Source organism: Herpailurus yagouaroundi, unplaced genomic scaffold (genome assembly GCF_014898765.1).
Source record: "Herpailurus yagouaroundi ecotype Mexico unplaced genomic scaffold, PumYag 139, whole genome shotgun sequence".
In the NCBI taxonomy this organism is placed as follows: domain Eukaryota; kingdom Metazoa; phylum Chordata; class Mammalia; order Carnivora; family Felidae; genus Herpailurus; species Herpailurus yagouaroundi.
The window spans coordinates 24,945,807-24,961,169 of NW_024412394.1; positions in this window are offsets into that span (position 1 = coordinate 24,945,807).

Consider the following 15,363-nt stretch of genomic DNA (forward strand, 5'->3'; position numbering starts at 1 on the left):
TAAGCGGTTTAATTATGTATTATATCAACCAGCTGAATGTAAACAACTAACAAAGCCATGTCTTGAAAGATAACGGACATAAGAGACCTATAGTGCTCCAGACAACAATCCTGAACCAAAGTTGTGGCTATCCCCAAATGTCTTTCTTCCACACCAACCCACATTAATATTCAGTAAATGGCTGGATTGAGTCACAGATGGATAATAATAAGGAAGGAACCACCATGGTATTTATGTAAGGATATGAACAAAATTCAAGGGATGGAGAATGGGAAATCAATACAATTAAGGTGAAGAATATAGTAAATCTTAAGAGAAAGGGGAAAAGTTTAGATAATCTAATTCTCATTAAATCTTTAAAAGTTTATTTATTTAGAGAGAGCACACACATGTGGGGGAGGGGCAGAAACAGGAACAGACAGAACTCTAAGTAGGCTCTGGGCTATCAGCACAGAGCCCAACATGGGGCTTGAATTCGGGAACCTTGAGATCGTGATCTGAGCCAAGATCAAAAGTGGGACACTTAACTGACAGCTACCAGGTGCCCCTCTGGTTAATTTTTATGTAACAACACACAACATGTTCTCCATAAAGAATGGATACTACAACTGCAACAAACATAACAACAAATAAATTTGACAACAGCAACAAAATAGAGAAGAGCTGCTTGAGATAAAGGGCAAGGAATGATAGTTAAGAAAGGCAAGAGCTGATGGTGGCTTAGACTAATATAGTAAAGGTGGATAGAGGGAGATATATTTAGATAATGATAGATATTGGGGGGCAGCGTTTTAACAAATCCAAACCACAGGGGAAAAGAATAAGTTGAGTCCTTTTGATAGTTCATAGCTTCTGTTTTACAGTCCTCCTGGTGTTAATATGCTGCTTTGATTTATATATTTATTTCTTCCCCAACTAGCCCATCTACCTCCCTGGAAGCTGGCTCTACTTTCGCTTTTAGAACTGACACTAGTCATAATTAATCATGTTAATATGCTGCACCTTGCAGGATTCCAATGTTAAGCAAATCAGTACTTAACATTTTCCCAATTAATGGTATTGGACACATGACAAAATTTGGTCTAATCATACTAAAACAAACAAAAACAAATGAACAACAGCAAAAAAAAAAAAAAACTTTTGTACAGATTAACAAAGAAATTTGTCTTCACAGGATGTGCCTATCCTGTATATGTTGTTTAGGCAGTTGAATAAATGAGTCTTTTTTAATATCAAGGTTGATCATATTAAATTGAGAATTGATTGCTTATAGACAACTGGCATGTTGAATACGAAGAGCTTATAGAATTGATTTGTAAAAGTAACTTTGTTTTAATTCTCAGTATCTCTTTACTTGTATACGATGACTTTCCTCATCGATGGTCAGCAGTAGAAAAGCCTACAGTTATTTAAGACCCAATACAGTCTCAAAGCAATTATTGAAAATATAGAGTCTCAATGATAATCAAGACTCTGATTTAGATTGATTTAGATTTAATGATAAATTTACTTCTTTCCCTCCTTACTCCTCTGCTGGCTGGCCTCTTGATGTGGGATAAAGGAATGCCTCGTACTTCTTTCACTCTGTAAGCCTGCTGGCTGTGGTTTCATCACGTCCAATCAGGAAGAGGGGGTTGAGTTAGGTCAGAAAGAATGTTCTTACACAGATTGACAACTTTCCTAGATGGATTTGTGTTGTCTGTGTCTGGTGTATATTTAAAACTTTCTTTTTTCTTTCATGGATATTTTCAAAAGTTCCTCAAGGACCCCTACTGGTGATATTTGACTACACTTAATGGATCATGGGACACACATTTTCCTTGGATCCTCCTTTTTAATAATCTCACTCCACTCTTAGCTTCCCATTCCTCTTCTGGCCACTTTTTAGAGGATTTAAACTAGGCTCAGGTTGTCTTTCCTTCCTGCTTCCCTCATCTCTCTGATCCATGGAAAATGCTCACATATTTTGTCTGAACAGTTTCCAAATGTCAGGCCAATTCCAATGTAGAAATAACTCTTCTTTAGTAACTTATTCAAGTAGCCAACCAAATCATCTTATCCTTCCAATCAATCCCTGGATGGGAATCAAGCACTTGGCCATACTAACTTCACCAAACAGATAAAACTACTAAACAGAAATAATGAAAAGTGCTTCTCAGATTCAGGAAACCCAACAAACATCAATCACTATATAACTCACAATGAAACTGCTATCTCTTTCATATACTTATCCCTTTGTCTCAATATCCTATCTTCTACATAATTTCTTCAGATATAAGTTTGAAATAACTAATTCTCTTTCAATGGTGTTTAATGAAAGTAGAATAAAGTAAGAATGAGGGGATACTTCTCTGAGGCCAGGATGGCGGAGTTAAATACTAAATCTTCTATTTACTAATCATACAGTCGTGGGGGGCAAATACTCAGTTTTTCTGGTTTTAACCTTTCCTGTTGTTTCTTGTCAGAAATGTTTTCCTTCTTTTTTTTGCTTACTCAGCTTTGCCTAAATATCTAGGATAGATAGATAGATAGACAGATAGATAGATGATAGATTAATATATTGACAGTTAGAATTGGAAATTTATATTTAACTTTAGGAAGTGGGAAGACCTAAAGATATGTAAGCAAGTTAATAATGTGATTAGAATCATACAGTGAAACGTTAATCTGCAAGGAATGTATTGGCTGCATTGGTAGGTTGGACAGTATAGCTGGTGACCTCAATTAGGATTTAGCCTGTGCTTAGGAATATTTTCAAATCCAGACAAAAGATATTAGAAACTGTTGTTGATTAGAAAGGATTCAATTGGAAATGAATGTTGTAAAAATAACTGCATATAAGGAGTGAGGTACCAAATATTAATATTTGGAACAAAGGAACCTAAGAAAGAAATGTGCTTAGTTGGGTCACACTATGTTTGAAGTCCCAAGATGATATCCAGGATGGTGTAGTCAGCATGACATTATTTATTTAGATTTGTAGCTCAGACTCAGATAAAACACACATAGAAATAATAGCTAACTCTGCTAGGAAAGGGAGTGTCAAGAGAAAAGAGTAGTGGACAAATAGTACCCACATATGACAAGAAGTTAATGATGTTACATAAAAGCTAGATATGAACAGTGGGAGGAATGCGTGGAGGAGCCTTCATCTCTTGACTGAAAGATTTCAGAGTGCCAAGTGCTTGAGGGGAGAATGATAGAGTAGGGAGTTAGTTAGACATGGGCTAAGGAGAGGACGGTTGTGAGTACATTACACATTAGAAGCCTGAGGGCAAACATCCTGACCTTGTGGCCCCCAAGACCCTGGGGCTAATGTACCCAGGAGCCACAAGCCCATGCTCTCCTCTTCTACCTCTGTCCCAGGATAGCCCCTAGACTCCTTATAACTCATTTGCATTTCTGTTATAGCCACCACCACCACCCCACCCACTGGAGGAAAGCTGTCATGACAGTTCAAGTATAAACCTTGTAGGGTCAGAAACTCTTCCTCCCAAAATGTGGGAGGAGTCCCCCAAAGGATTAGAAGCAGCCTCCATTAGAGACCACCCTATCCATGATGCAAGACCCTCTCACATAAGAGGAAAGGACACCCGCTCCTCGTATACCTCTCCATAGCCTCAGGGCAGTTGCCACCTCTGTGCCTGTCTGGTCTCCCACACTGAGTGTGTACTGTCCTTAATAAAACTGTTCTCTGCTTTCACTTGGCACAGATGTCTAATTCTTTTTTTTTTTTTTTTTTTAACGTTTATTTATTTTTGGGACAGAGAGAGACAGAGCATGAACGGGGGAGGGGCAGAGAGAGAGGGAGACACAGAATCGGAAACAGGCTGCAGGCTCTGAGCCATCAGGCCAGAGCCCGACGCGGGGCTCGAACTCGCGGACCGCGAGATCGTGAACTGGCTGAAGTCGGACGCTTAACCGACTGCGCCACCCAGGCGCCCCAACAGATGTCTAATTCTTTACTGCACTGGTGCCAAGAGCCTAGATACAAGGCTTTTTGTGCTGACGATGATACTTATAATGATACTGGGCCCATCACTTGTATATGCCCCTTCCAAGGCCATGGGAGGGTCCCTAGGAATAGCTTCATGTGGTCATATGATGTTTTAAAATTTGTAAAACAAACATTTTTTATTCTTTTCTTATAAAAGAGACCCCCTCCCCAATTTTGTAAGTGCTAGGACTCACACAAAAAAATTTATCTGCTTACTTAGTTTGCATACTCATGAAAGTAGGACTTGAGACAAGACTAAGGCAGGTCATTTATTTGTAAGATGACCCCAGTAAGCAGGAGAGAGGAAGCAGGAAAAGTTAGACCCAGAGAAATGAAACATCTAAATATAATGATGCATTATCAAGGTCGCTGCTGTAAATAATTGAGCTCAGTGCCACCAGGACTTTCAAAAAGCATGAAAATTATCTCCTAGAACTGTCCACCTAAAAGCAAGAGGCCAGGGCATTTAGCCACCAGTTCCCATAAGCCATTGGTAGATGACTGCCCCCCAGAGATTAATTCTTGCTGAATTTCTGGTCTGCTCCCTGAGTTAAATAGCCAATTCAGAGAATATGCTGGGGGCAGAATGCTGAAAGACATTATGCCCTTGAAGTGGGACACTGATAGCCAAGATGAGTCTGAGCTTGCTCTGAACTGTCTATCAGAATGCATGCTTGAGTCAGAGTTGCACTGAGGGCACTGGATGCTTTTATGAGAGAAACCTGTTTCAATCCGATGGGTCAAAGCACAAACTTTAGAATGCTCTTATTCAAGGTGCAAGAGAAGGAGAGTAATAAGAAAATGGAAATGTTTAAATAGTACAAAGGTAAGAAAAGAACTAAATCAAAGCAATATCAGAGAAGCAAAGAAAGGAAAGAATTTCAGAATGAAGTCTGGTCAAATATTACATTTTATAGGGTGCTCAAGAACGATATGCTTAAAAGCTGCCATTGAATTGGGTTAATGAGAGAAGATAATTGACTTTATAGAAGAATTTCATTGAAAAAGTGGGTCAGAAAATCACATTAAAATCCATAATTACTTTCTTTTCTTGCACTTGTAACAGCTGATCCTTTTCCTGAAAATCTTCCCACCCAAATACCTTTATGATTCTGTGAGGATTAAATGAGTTAATATATGCAAAGTGCTTAGGACTATGTCTGGCACATTGTGGGCACTATGGAACCGTTTTCTTTTATTATTTTTATTATTTGGAGGATTGTAAAGACATTGTGGATAATGTAATAAGAAGTCAAGTAAAGATCAATGTAAAGATTTTTAAGAAAACAGGAGATCCTCTTAAGTCAGAGAAGATTATTTCATGGTGGTCTCCAGAGGGCGCAAGGAGTTCAAGATCAAAGGGAAAAAGAGATGATGGGGGAAATCCAGGTTAGGGACAAGAAAAGTCAAGAAGGTCCAGAAGAGGCTCAGAATTAGAACAATAGGGACAGGTAAAGGCTGCTTACAGTTGATCAAAGAACAAATAGGCAAGCGGTTAAGAGATGGAGCTATGGAGATCATTTTCAGAGAAGAATTGTAGAAATGGAGATATCAGAAGTAGAACAATTCTAACCTCCATAGGCACAGGTATAGCTACACCTGATGATATCCAAGTAGAGTGAACATTTCAGAATTCATATAATAATAACATAAAATTATACTTCATAGCTTACAGAAACTTACTTTTCTCAAAACAATGCATGCAAACACACACAGACACATGTATGCACAATATACATGTATATATAAAAATGTACTATTTATACATGAGGATATTTATTATCCTAAATTAGTGGGAAGCTAAAAATTTAGAAAGATAATTAATAAGACAGATTTTTAGGTTCCACTAGCAAGTTCCCTGGTGATTGATCCTCAATCCTTTATTCTAATTAACAAAATGTGGCAGTGATTTACAGATATCATTTTCCTATTAAAAGCATTTTAATAAAATACTTTTCATATCCTCTTATAATAAAAAATACAAAGTATCTCTTTTTATGTTAAATATAATTAATTGTCAAATTGGTTTCCATACAACATCCAGTGCTCATCTCAACAGGTGCCCTCCTCAATGCAAATCATCCACTTTTCCCTCTTCCCCCCATCAACCCTCAGTTTGTTCTCAGTATTTAAGAGTCTCTTATGGCTTGCCTCCCTCCATCTCTGTAATTTTTTTCCCCTCCCCCTTCCCCATGGTCTTATGTTGTTTCTCAGGATCCATATCCACATATGAGTGAAAACATATGCTATCTGTCTTTCTCTGCCTGACTTATTTCACTTAGCATAATACCCTCCAGTTCCATCCATGTTGCTGCAAATGGCCATATTTCATTCTTTCTCATTGCCAAGTAGTATTCCATTGTATATATAAACCACATCTTCTTTATCCATTTGTCAGTTGATGGACATTTAGGCTCTTTCCATAATTTGGCTATTGTTGAAAGTGCTGCTATAAACTTTGGGGTACAAGTGGCCCTACGCATCAGCACTCCTGTATCCCTTGGGTAAATTCCTAGCAGTGCTATTCCTGGGTCATAGGGTAGATCTATTTTTAATTTTTTGAGGAACCTCCATACTGTTTTCCAGAGCGGCTGCAGCAGTTTGCATTCCCACCAACAGTGCAAGAGGGTTACAAAGTATCTCAATGTCCATGACTAATAGGTTATAACTAACATTTATTTTTATATTTCTTGTTAATTTTCTGCTTATGCTGTTCATGTGTATTGATGACGTCATTTTTATAGTTTTACATGTTCAAAGAGACCTCCCTTAGTTCTCTCTTTTATACACACACATTCACTTTGTACTTTGAAGTAACGAATTATCTGTCACAACTTACCCCTTTTTGATCTTTACAGCAGTCATTTCCATACATTCCATCTCTGCTTAAGAAATATATACTACCTTTTTTAATCCCATCAGTAGGCAAATATCAGAATATCTAAGATGTCTCTAATTTTACTACACAAAATATTTTTGAGACTATAAGAATCGGTCACTTTTTTCATTAGCACAGAACATTACACTCACAGCTACATCCACCTCAATGCCTTCTAGTTTTCTGAAAAGATTATTTCAAAGTGTAATTGTTTTATACGAAAGAGTGAACACTCATACGTTACCATGGTATTGACTGTTGCAAATCAATATGAATATATTCTTACTATCCAAGCAGGAATATAGAGAAAAAGCACATTATGCTCCATGTGGGTAACAATTCCAGGATAGATCTTTGTAGAAGATTAATTTCACACGAGGAGCAGCCTTCTTTGAATTAGTGTATGAATCAACTAGTTACTATCTTCTACTAATGCAGAATATTTTATGGAAATATCTGTTCCATGAACTATGAGAATAAATTACCAAAATGATGAGTAGAACGACATCTATTTTATTTCACGAGCAAAAGAAGAAAATGAATCTTTCTTATCATTTAGAGAAATTTTTGACAAAATGTTGTAAAGCCCTTTTTGGAAAGTTATTGAATTTACTCTATTTGTTTTATCAAATTAGTAGCAAAATAAAAAAACTGTACTGGTAAGAAAATACCTTTCAACTTAAAGATGCAATGAGATGATCATTGTTTAATGGCTTCATAAGAAGGGAACTCAGCATTAATTTTTTAATAAGGTTGTAATTTGAACTCAGTGAAATTACTATTGGTAAAGGTCCTCATCTAATTAAACACAAACAAATGTATCTTAATTCATGTCCCCAAAAGAAGTGATCCCTTTATATTACACTCAAGTTCAATGCTTCCAAAGGATTTAAATAACTGAGAAAGGTGCTTAATCAAAAATAGCTACTTATTTCAATTAACTTTCTGTTAAACATGAATGATGCTTCATTTCCAATGTTCTGTGCTATAAATGGTGACAATTACTTTATTCATTCGTTTGCGGTCAGTCAATAAATATTGAATAACCACTACATCCATAGAAGTATTCAAAACTTTAGAAGTTAAAAAAACTTCGCAGTAATCAAAGAACATCAAATCTAATAGGAAATCGTCATATACTTATATATAAGTAACTAAAATAAATGCGACAAATTTTAAATTAATGATTCTACTCCAAAATAAAAAATATTATAATGTTATGCCTTTCTTTTCTCCATCAATGGAACTTTAATTTTGGAAATTTTATTTGATCTGTTCTTGACAATATCCATTCCCAATAATGGTGATGGTGGTAGTGATGATGGTGGCGATATTAGTTAATGGTTATTGGACATTATGTGCCAGTCACTGCCCTAAGTAACTAATATGCATTTTTTGGGTGAATCCTCACAACATCTCTATCAGTTAAATGCTATTATTATAGTCACATTCATAGAGAGGAATCCTGAAAGACACAGAGGTTAAGTATTCTGCCCAAATTCACACAGCTAGTATGAGCAGATCTAGGAAGCAAAATTAAACTACCTGATTCCAGATGTCAGGTTGTCAACCATCACACAAAAGTATAATATAAATCATCATTACATATACCATAAAATATCACAAAATATGCTCTATAATAGAGAAATCATATCTCCACACAAAATTATAAAAAGTATTCTTTTACCTCTTCAGTTAGTTCCATGGAATTATTCCTAGTCACCTCTAAATTCTTGATTAATTGCCTCTGCTCTACTTGATGTGTGACCTTAGAAAAATTAAGATTTAAAAGAATATATGAACTTTTCGAATCTGTTAAATGGAGCTAATAATATAATTGTCCTACCTCATTGTCCGTAAGACTCCCAGGTTTCTAGAACCTCCTTTATCAGACCAACAGTCTCCTTTAAATTTTGCTCCTTTCCAGGACTGGACAGTTTTGGGGGCCTTGCCAGCCTGGTGGTGTAAAGCAGAAGAAGTGGTCGATCTAGTTTCAGTCTGAAGCAGATGCTGTGTCCATACGCCTTCATGGTGGGACTTTTGAAATAATACTGTCCTTCCTCCAGGTGAAGAAAATTTCTAATGGTCCAGGCTGAGGACTATTTCCTGTCCCTTTCTGAAGGATAGAGGGATTTCTCCTATTTCCCTTCTTCTTTCACAGTGGATCTTCACATGCGTCTTAGGGTCAATATAGTTTGCTCTTCTTCGTCAAAAAGAAGAAGGCTTTTGTTCTGTAGAAAATAAGGGTCCAAGTGGGGCTTTCTGATTTTCCCAAGGTGGTGAACATTCTCCTCCTCTAACCTGCAAAATTGAGGTGGTTTATTGGGTCAACAACTCTACTTTCACTTTGTTCTTGAGTATTCAAGTGAAGTTCTCTGTAGAAGCGCCAATGAATTAATGCAAACATCTTTTGGGTCGGCAGCTCTTAAGGCTTCTAAACTCTCACATTAGCCCACACAGAACCTTTAGCATTCATTAAAAGTTTTAGTTGAATTATTTTTCCCACTTGTATGGAATCTTCATTTTCCTCCTGTGGTCTGCCCTACAGAAGTCAGGACTCATACATACCCCACTTCTACTTGAAAGTGCCTGCCTGTCCTTGGATTACAGACTGGTTAGTTTCTCTGTGACCTAATCTCTCTTATGGTTTGAAGGAAAGTTATACTTTTTGTAGATTATCTGTTTTCTGTATGCTAGGTAGAAACCAGAAGTCTTGCATTTTGATATACATTGTTATTTAACCTACACTAAAGCATTGAATCTTACATATTACTATCATCTCCATTTTGTTCATAAGGAAACCGAATTGTAGAGAACTTAAATCACTGCCCAATAACATTTAATTACTAAAGGACAAAAGCCAGTTCTTTTGACTTCAAGATCAGTTTGCTGCATACAGTTGGCTATGCCATAGGTCAGAAATGTTACAAAAATGAAAAGAAAATTCAGTGATATTCTACCATAATCCAGGTTGTCACCTGGGTGGCTTGTAACTCGGTGGAATTTCAAAAAGTGCATATGTCAGTTTTCCTCCCGCGTCGTGCTGGTGATAATGAGAAATTATGCTGAGCAAAATAAACCAGGCACAAATGAGTATATACTGTATAATTGCATTTATATCAAGTTCTAGAATGGGGAAACTAAGCTCCGGTGATATATAGGGATGTTAGTAGCTTCTGAAAGGGGGATGTGGGTGGAGATTGTAAAAACTGACACAAGGAAACTATTCTATGATAATATCCTTTATATTGATTTTGGTGGTGGTTAAATGGTATAGTTTTAAAAACAGAGTACTGTACATTTAAAATATATTTATTTTATTATATCTAAACTATACCTCAATAAATTTCAGCTATAACCAGACAGAAAGGAAGATGAAGTTAAATTCATTAATTTAGAAATTTTGTGAGTTCCATGGGAAGTTAGGTATAATTTTAAAATATTTTAATGTGTATTATTTTATTTAAATTTTACTATACTGGGAAGTATGTATTATTATTATTATGTCCATTTTATACATGGGTTTGAACACAAGTTTGAATCTGTTGAAAGAGTTGGCTACATCATGAATTAGAAATGTTACAAGTAAAATAAATGCAATAATATCTTACTGTAGTCCATAGCATCATATGAGTTATCTTGAAACTCTACATGGTAGGAAAAAAGAATATAGTCATTTTTTTTCCATATTACAAAGGTGACAATGAAGCTCCCACCTTCATCATGGAAACCTCCACACCCTAAATGAAAATAGAAATGGTATTCTTGAGTAAATGTCTGCAATCAAAATACATTATTATCATTTCCTTTTTCAAGTTAACCTACAAGAACATTTTTGGCCAAACTGACTGACTGTTTTCAGAACATGTGCAGACAATGGGCCCACCCTGTTAATAGGTTAATTAAAAATAGCTAGTTGATTGTTACTATTGTCATTTGCATACCACATGTTACCAGCATGTTTGGCATACTTTGATAAGACTGTTTTCACACAGATTATAATGAGAAAAATGAAACATATAATTATCCAAATAAAATATAGCATCAATAAAATAGGACCATTTTTATAAAGCTATATTTCATAAAATAAATATGCCTATCACACGTGTCAGGAAATGCTTCACAAAAATTGAATAAATTCCGTGTATACTATAATAACAGTATATAATATGGCTTAGTCCTGACCCTCTATAAAGACAGGTTGTTATTGCTTATTATGTTCCCTTTGATTCAATGTTCTCATGAAGCCCTAGCCCTTAATAGTGACCTTAGGTTCAAATACTGTAATGATGGTCCATTTGTAATTTCAAAGGTACAGGACCACATCTAAATAGGTGCTTACCAAATGGAACACGCATTTAATAATCCAATAACAGTCACTATCACTAAGTATTTTACAAGACTTACATTCTTCCCTGTCTACTCAGTAGTATAACTCTGCACAGAGATGTTACCTAATGATGGAAATGACTAACATAGTTTGAACTTCAGATGTGGACTAATAATATGCCTCAAGAATGGCTAGATAATTTAGATCAAATTGAGCTTTCTCATCTCCAGTTTCTGCACACACTAGTCCTGGCTCTCCACTGTTGTTATTTCCTAGTTATCATTTGCTCAAAATGTACTTTCTTTTGCCATTTGCTCTTGTCTCTGCCTGCCGGGCTTCTGATTGGCTCCAGTAAGGAAAGGCCAAGTGGATGTATTTGTTTAGTGACAGAATATTGACTACCTCCCAGGACATCATTATTTCAGGATTTCCCTAGCATTTGGTGCTGATTATAGTGTCTGGAGCTACTAGTGAATTATTTTCAGAAGGACCGTATGGCTTTATTGTCAAAGTAAAGCTTTATACTATAATTGGGAGGTACCCTTAAAAAAAATTGCAGGGCCGAAAAAAAATGGCTAAGTAGTTGCAAATTTTCTCTCTGACAACATTTCTTATGTCTTATTGACTTAGAAAAAAATCTGTCTTCTATTCTGATCATGCAGTATAATAATAGAGAGGAAATTAAGGGGTGGTTGTGACTCTTGAGATCATAAAGTTGGTATTCACTCTCACTGGTCAGACAGCAAGTAGCCAGTGCTCACTGAAACCTCAAAGCCACTCTCGTCTGGTTTAGTATTTGGTAACAGCACTTCACACCAGAATCATCTTCCTCTCTCTTGAGTTTCTTGATTCCTATTTTTGCCTCCTCGTTAGTCAGTGCAATGTTGCGAGTGCCAATAAGTCAGTAAACTAAATGATAATTTCCCTTTCCGACTTGCCAGCTTAGACTGTTACTTCTAAGAGACAGGTGTTTGGAGTTCTATAGCTAACTTGAATTACATATTAAATTAAAGAAAAAAATTCTTAAGTCTCTGCAAGCAGAATGTATTTTCTCTTGCTTTTTTTTGGAGACATAATAATCAGATACTATAGGCCATAAGTCACAATGACAAAGCAGAAATAGAGTTGTCCTAAAAGAGATAACCACCCACACATCTGAAAGCTGACTTTAGATTGTGTTTTAGTCTCTGTTCCTGCTCTATGCAATGAATAATGAGTATGTATCTAGTATCCACCTTTCCGCCCTTGTTTTTGTTGATGAGTAGTTCATATAGTGCCTCCATAATGAGATCAATATGTAATTTTTCAATTTTTTGAAAACATTTGTTCAAAAGCCAATATATTATATGTTTTCCAAATCCAAGTCCTATATCCATATTTCACTGAAACCTTAAGAGGTATGTCCTCTTACCACTTCACTTCTTGCCCCTTCCATGCTATAAAGACAATTGTGGCATATAAGAAAACATATTGACCTTGAAATGGACTTAATTTCAAGTTCCATGCCAAAGAGTTACTAGCTATGTGATCTGAAATAAGGCAAATAACATTTGTGTGTCTCCGTTTCTTTTTTATAAAATGGGAAAACCATTCACCTTACAAAGGCTTTTTGGGAGTTGGAATGATGTGAAACAATGCACTCTGTAAGTTATATATCAACAGTAAAGCCCTTTATGACAGAAGTCAACTTATAAATAAAATACTCTCATTGCAATGGAGTTTTAACTACCTATTCTTTGTAACTGTAGGGATGTGATTGATAATAATATAGCATATATTATGATTATAGATTTTGCTTTCTAAGAAATGTAAAGCCTCTTTAATACTCAAATGTCTTTATGTTTTTATTGCTTGGTTTTTTTTCACACATAGAGTATTGAAAATTGCCAGAATTTTGAGTGTTGACAAAGATCCCATGCAGTCATCATGAGAGAATTTCATCTCCAGCTTTGCCTCTCTCGGCAGTAAGCCATCAGTTCAGGGAATAGAACTGACAGTAATTTAAGATGGTGTCACATCTCTGGTGCCACTTTTTAGAAAATTATAGGACGTTGTGTTCCATTTGTGTCAAATTTGGTGTTAAGAGATGGCAGAAATGCTAGTGTTGCTACCAGAAAACCACTTCTGTGCTCTGTGACAATGAGAAAACCAGCCATGTTCCTTAGAGGCATAGGTGTGGTGATGACAATCTGTCAATCTGAGAAGTTCAGAAAGCACTACAAAACCGAAAATGGTATGTTTTCCTTCAGTTTGATTTAAACTTCTGAATACTTTTCCTTTGCTTAACTGTTGGCTTGATTTATTCAAGAGTTACAGTAGATGAAATAAACTTTTTAATTTACTATACCTAAGTATTTCTAATTAGATAGTTACAACTACTAAAATATTCACATGGAGAGCAATCATTTCAAGAGCCATCACAGGAAGCAATTGTAAGATGCCTATATTTTGTGTAATTATATAGCTCATTCTTTGTCTTTCTCGAGAGAATTTTGTATGAGATAATAACTTCAGAAAATGATATTAATATATCTGATACCAGAGCTATTACCAATCCTAATTTGCACCTTTCATGCTACTTTGAATATTTTATTTATGCCAAAATGTCAACTATGCAACTGAAAATGGCCTAAAAGGAACATTAGCCACTCATCTCTGTGGGTAGAATGTACCCATATCATTCTTGACAATACAAAATGCTCTAAGACACAGGTTTGCATACATTTTGTGTTTATAGATGATTGCTGAGGATCAAAAAACCCATAGATAACTTACCCTATTTTCATAAATCTCCATCACAGAGATATACTTACGAGGTACTGATTAAGATCTATATTTTAGGTGGGTGCAGGAGGGTGGCTAATGCAAATAATGCAGTCATTAAAGTGGAGTTACAGAAAAGATGATAACTGCTCCAGAGTCAGAATACCTGGATCTTCATATAAAATCCTTATGCTCCCTGGTATTAGAGGAAAGCCAAACTCTTTTAGTGAACTAATAAAGAGATATAATAAGTGGACCAGGAGAGAGAAAGTATGGTCTTTATAAGAATGAGGTTCTGCAGCAACAACCAGTCTGTCTCTTTTCTTTCCAACTTCTTCACTAGAAAGTGCCCCAAACATGTTTTTCCTAAGCTCTAATAATTGATGCTCTCTAACTGGAAAATTGCAAGTCATGAAGACAGCTCAGTTTCTTCTGCTACTAGGGCACAAAAAGGGCAGAGGAGAGGAGGCAGAGCTGAAAGGTGAGCCTAGATCTCCTTCATTTAACATAACGGTAAAGTAAGTGCCTTCCCATGGGTCCAATAGATACTTTAGATGGTTGTAGCATCTTAGGTATTCTTGCCAATCCCTCCAAGAAGACCACCTTCAGGGAGAGGGTTTCACTGCACAAAGCTGTGAGGTAAATGGCGGCATGACTTGGAGAGGGAGAAAAGGAGGAAGTTGCATTTCATGTGGCTCTCCCATGCCAGGAGATCATGTGTGGGTGGGATCCAGTCCTTTGATGAACCAGCAAATGCATAACTAGGAGATGGCTTTAGAGCACACAAAATACAGAAAGCACAAAGAGCCAGTTGGTATTAGGCAGAGAAGCCATGATGACTAGCAGCACCACACCACTGTACCCAATCTTGACAGGAAGGATGGGATTACTCACATTGTCCTGTCCAATAAGGGTAAGCCTAAAGAAATGCTTTTACCCTCTGTCCTCCTTGTCCCAAAATGAGAGGAGGAGTACTTGGAAGACCACAGTATAACAGGGCCGACCACTTTGCTCTCTAACTTCCATAGCTAGAACTCTCAGCCTAATGCTGCCAGGAATGGGGACAAGGAATATTTTGACTCCTTTTTAATTTTTTTCAATTCAATTCCATTTATTCACTGTTTTATAACTTAGAATTCTGAAGAGTTTACAATGTAAAATTTCCTAACTTGTTTGTTGGTATTATAGCTTTATTAGTTCAAATCAAGAAAGAGCTCACATGTTCTAATCCATCATGATGATGCAGGATATTTAGCTCTTCTTTGGTGGCGGAACTCAGCAATTTGCTTCTTCCATCTACTGGGTATTTTCTAAATATTTCAGCATTTGCCTCGTATCTCTGTGTTTACTTGTTAATTTGTAAGATACCTTGGTTTTTTGATCCCTCACAGTTAC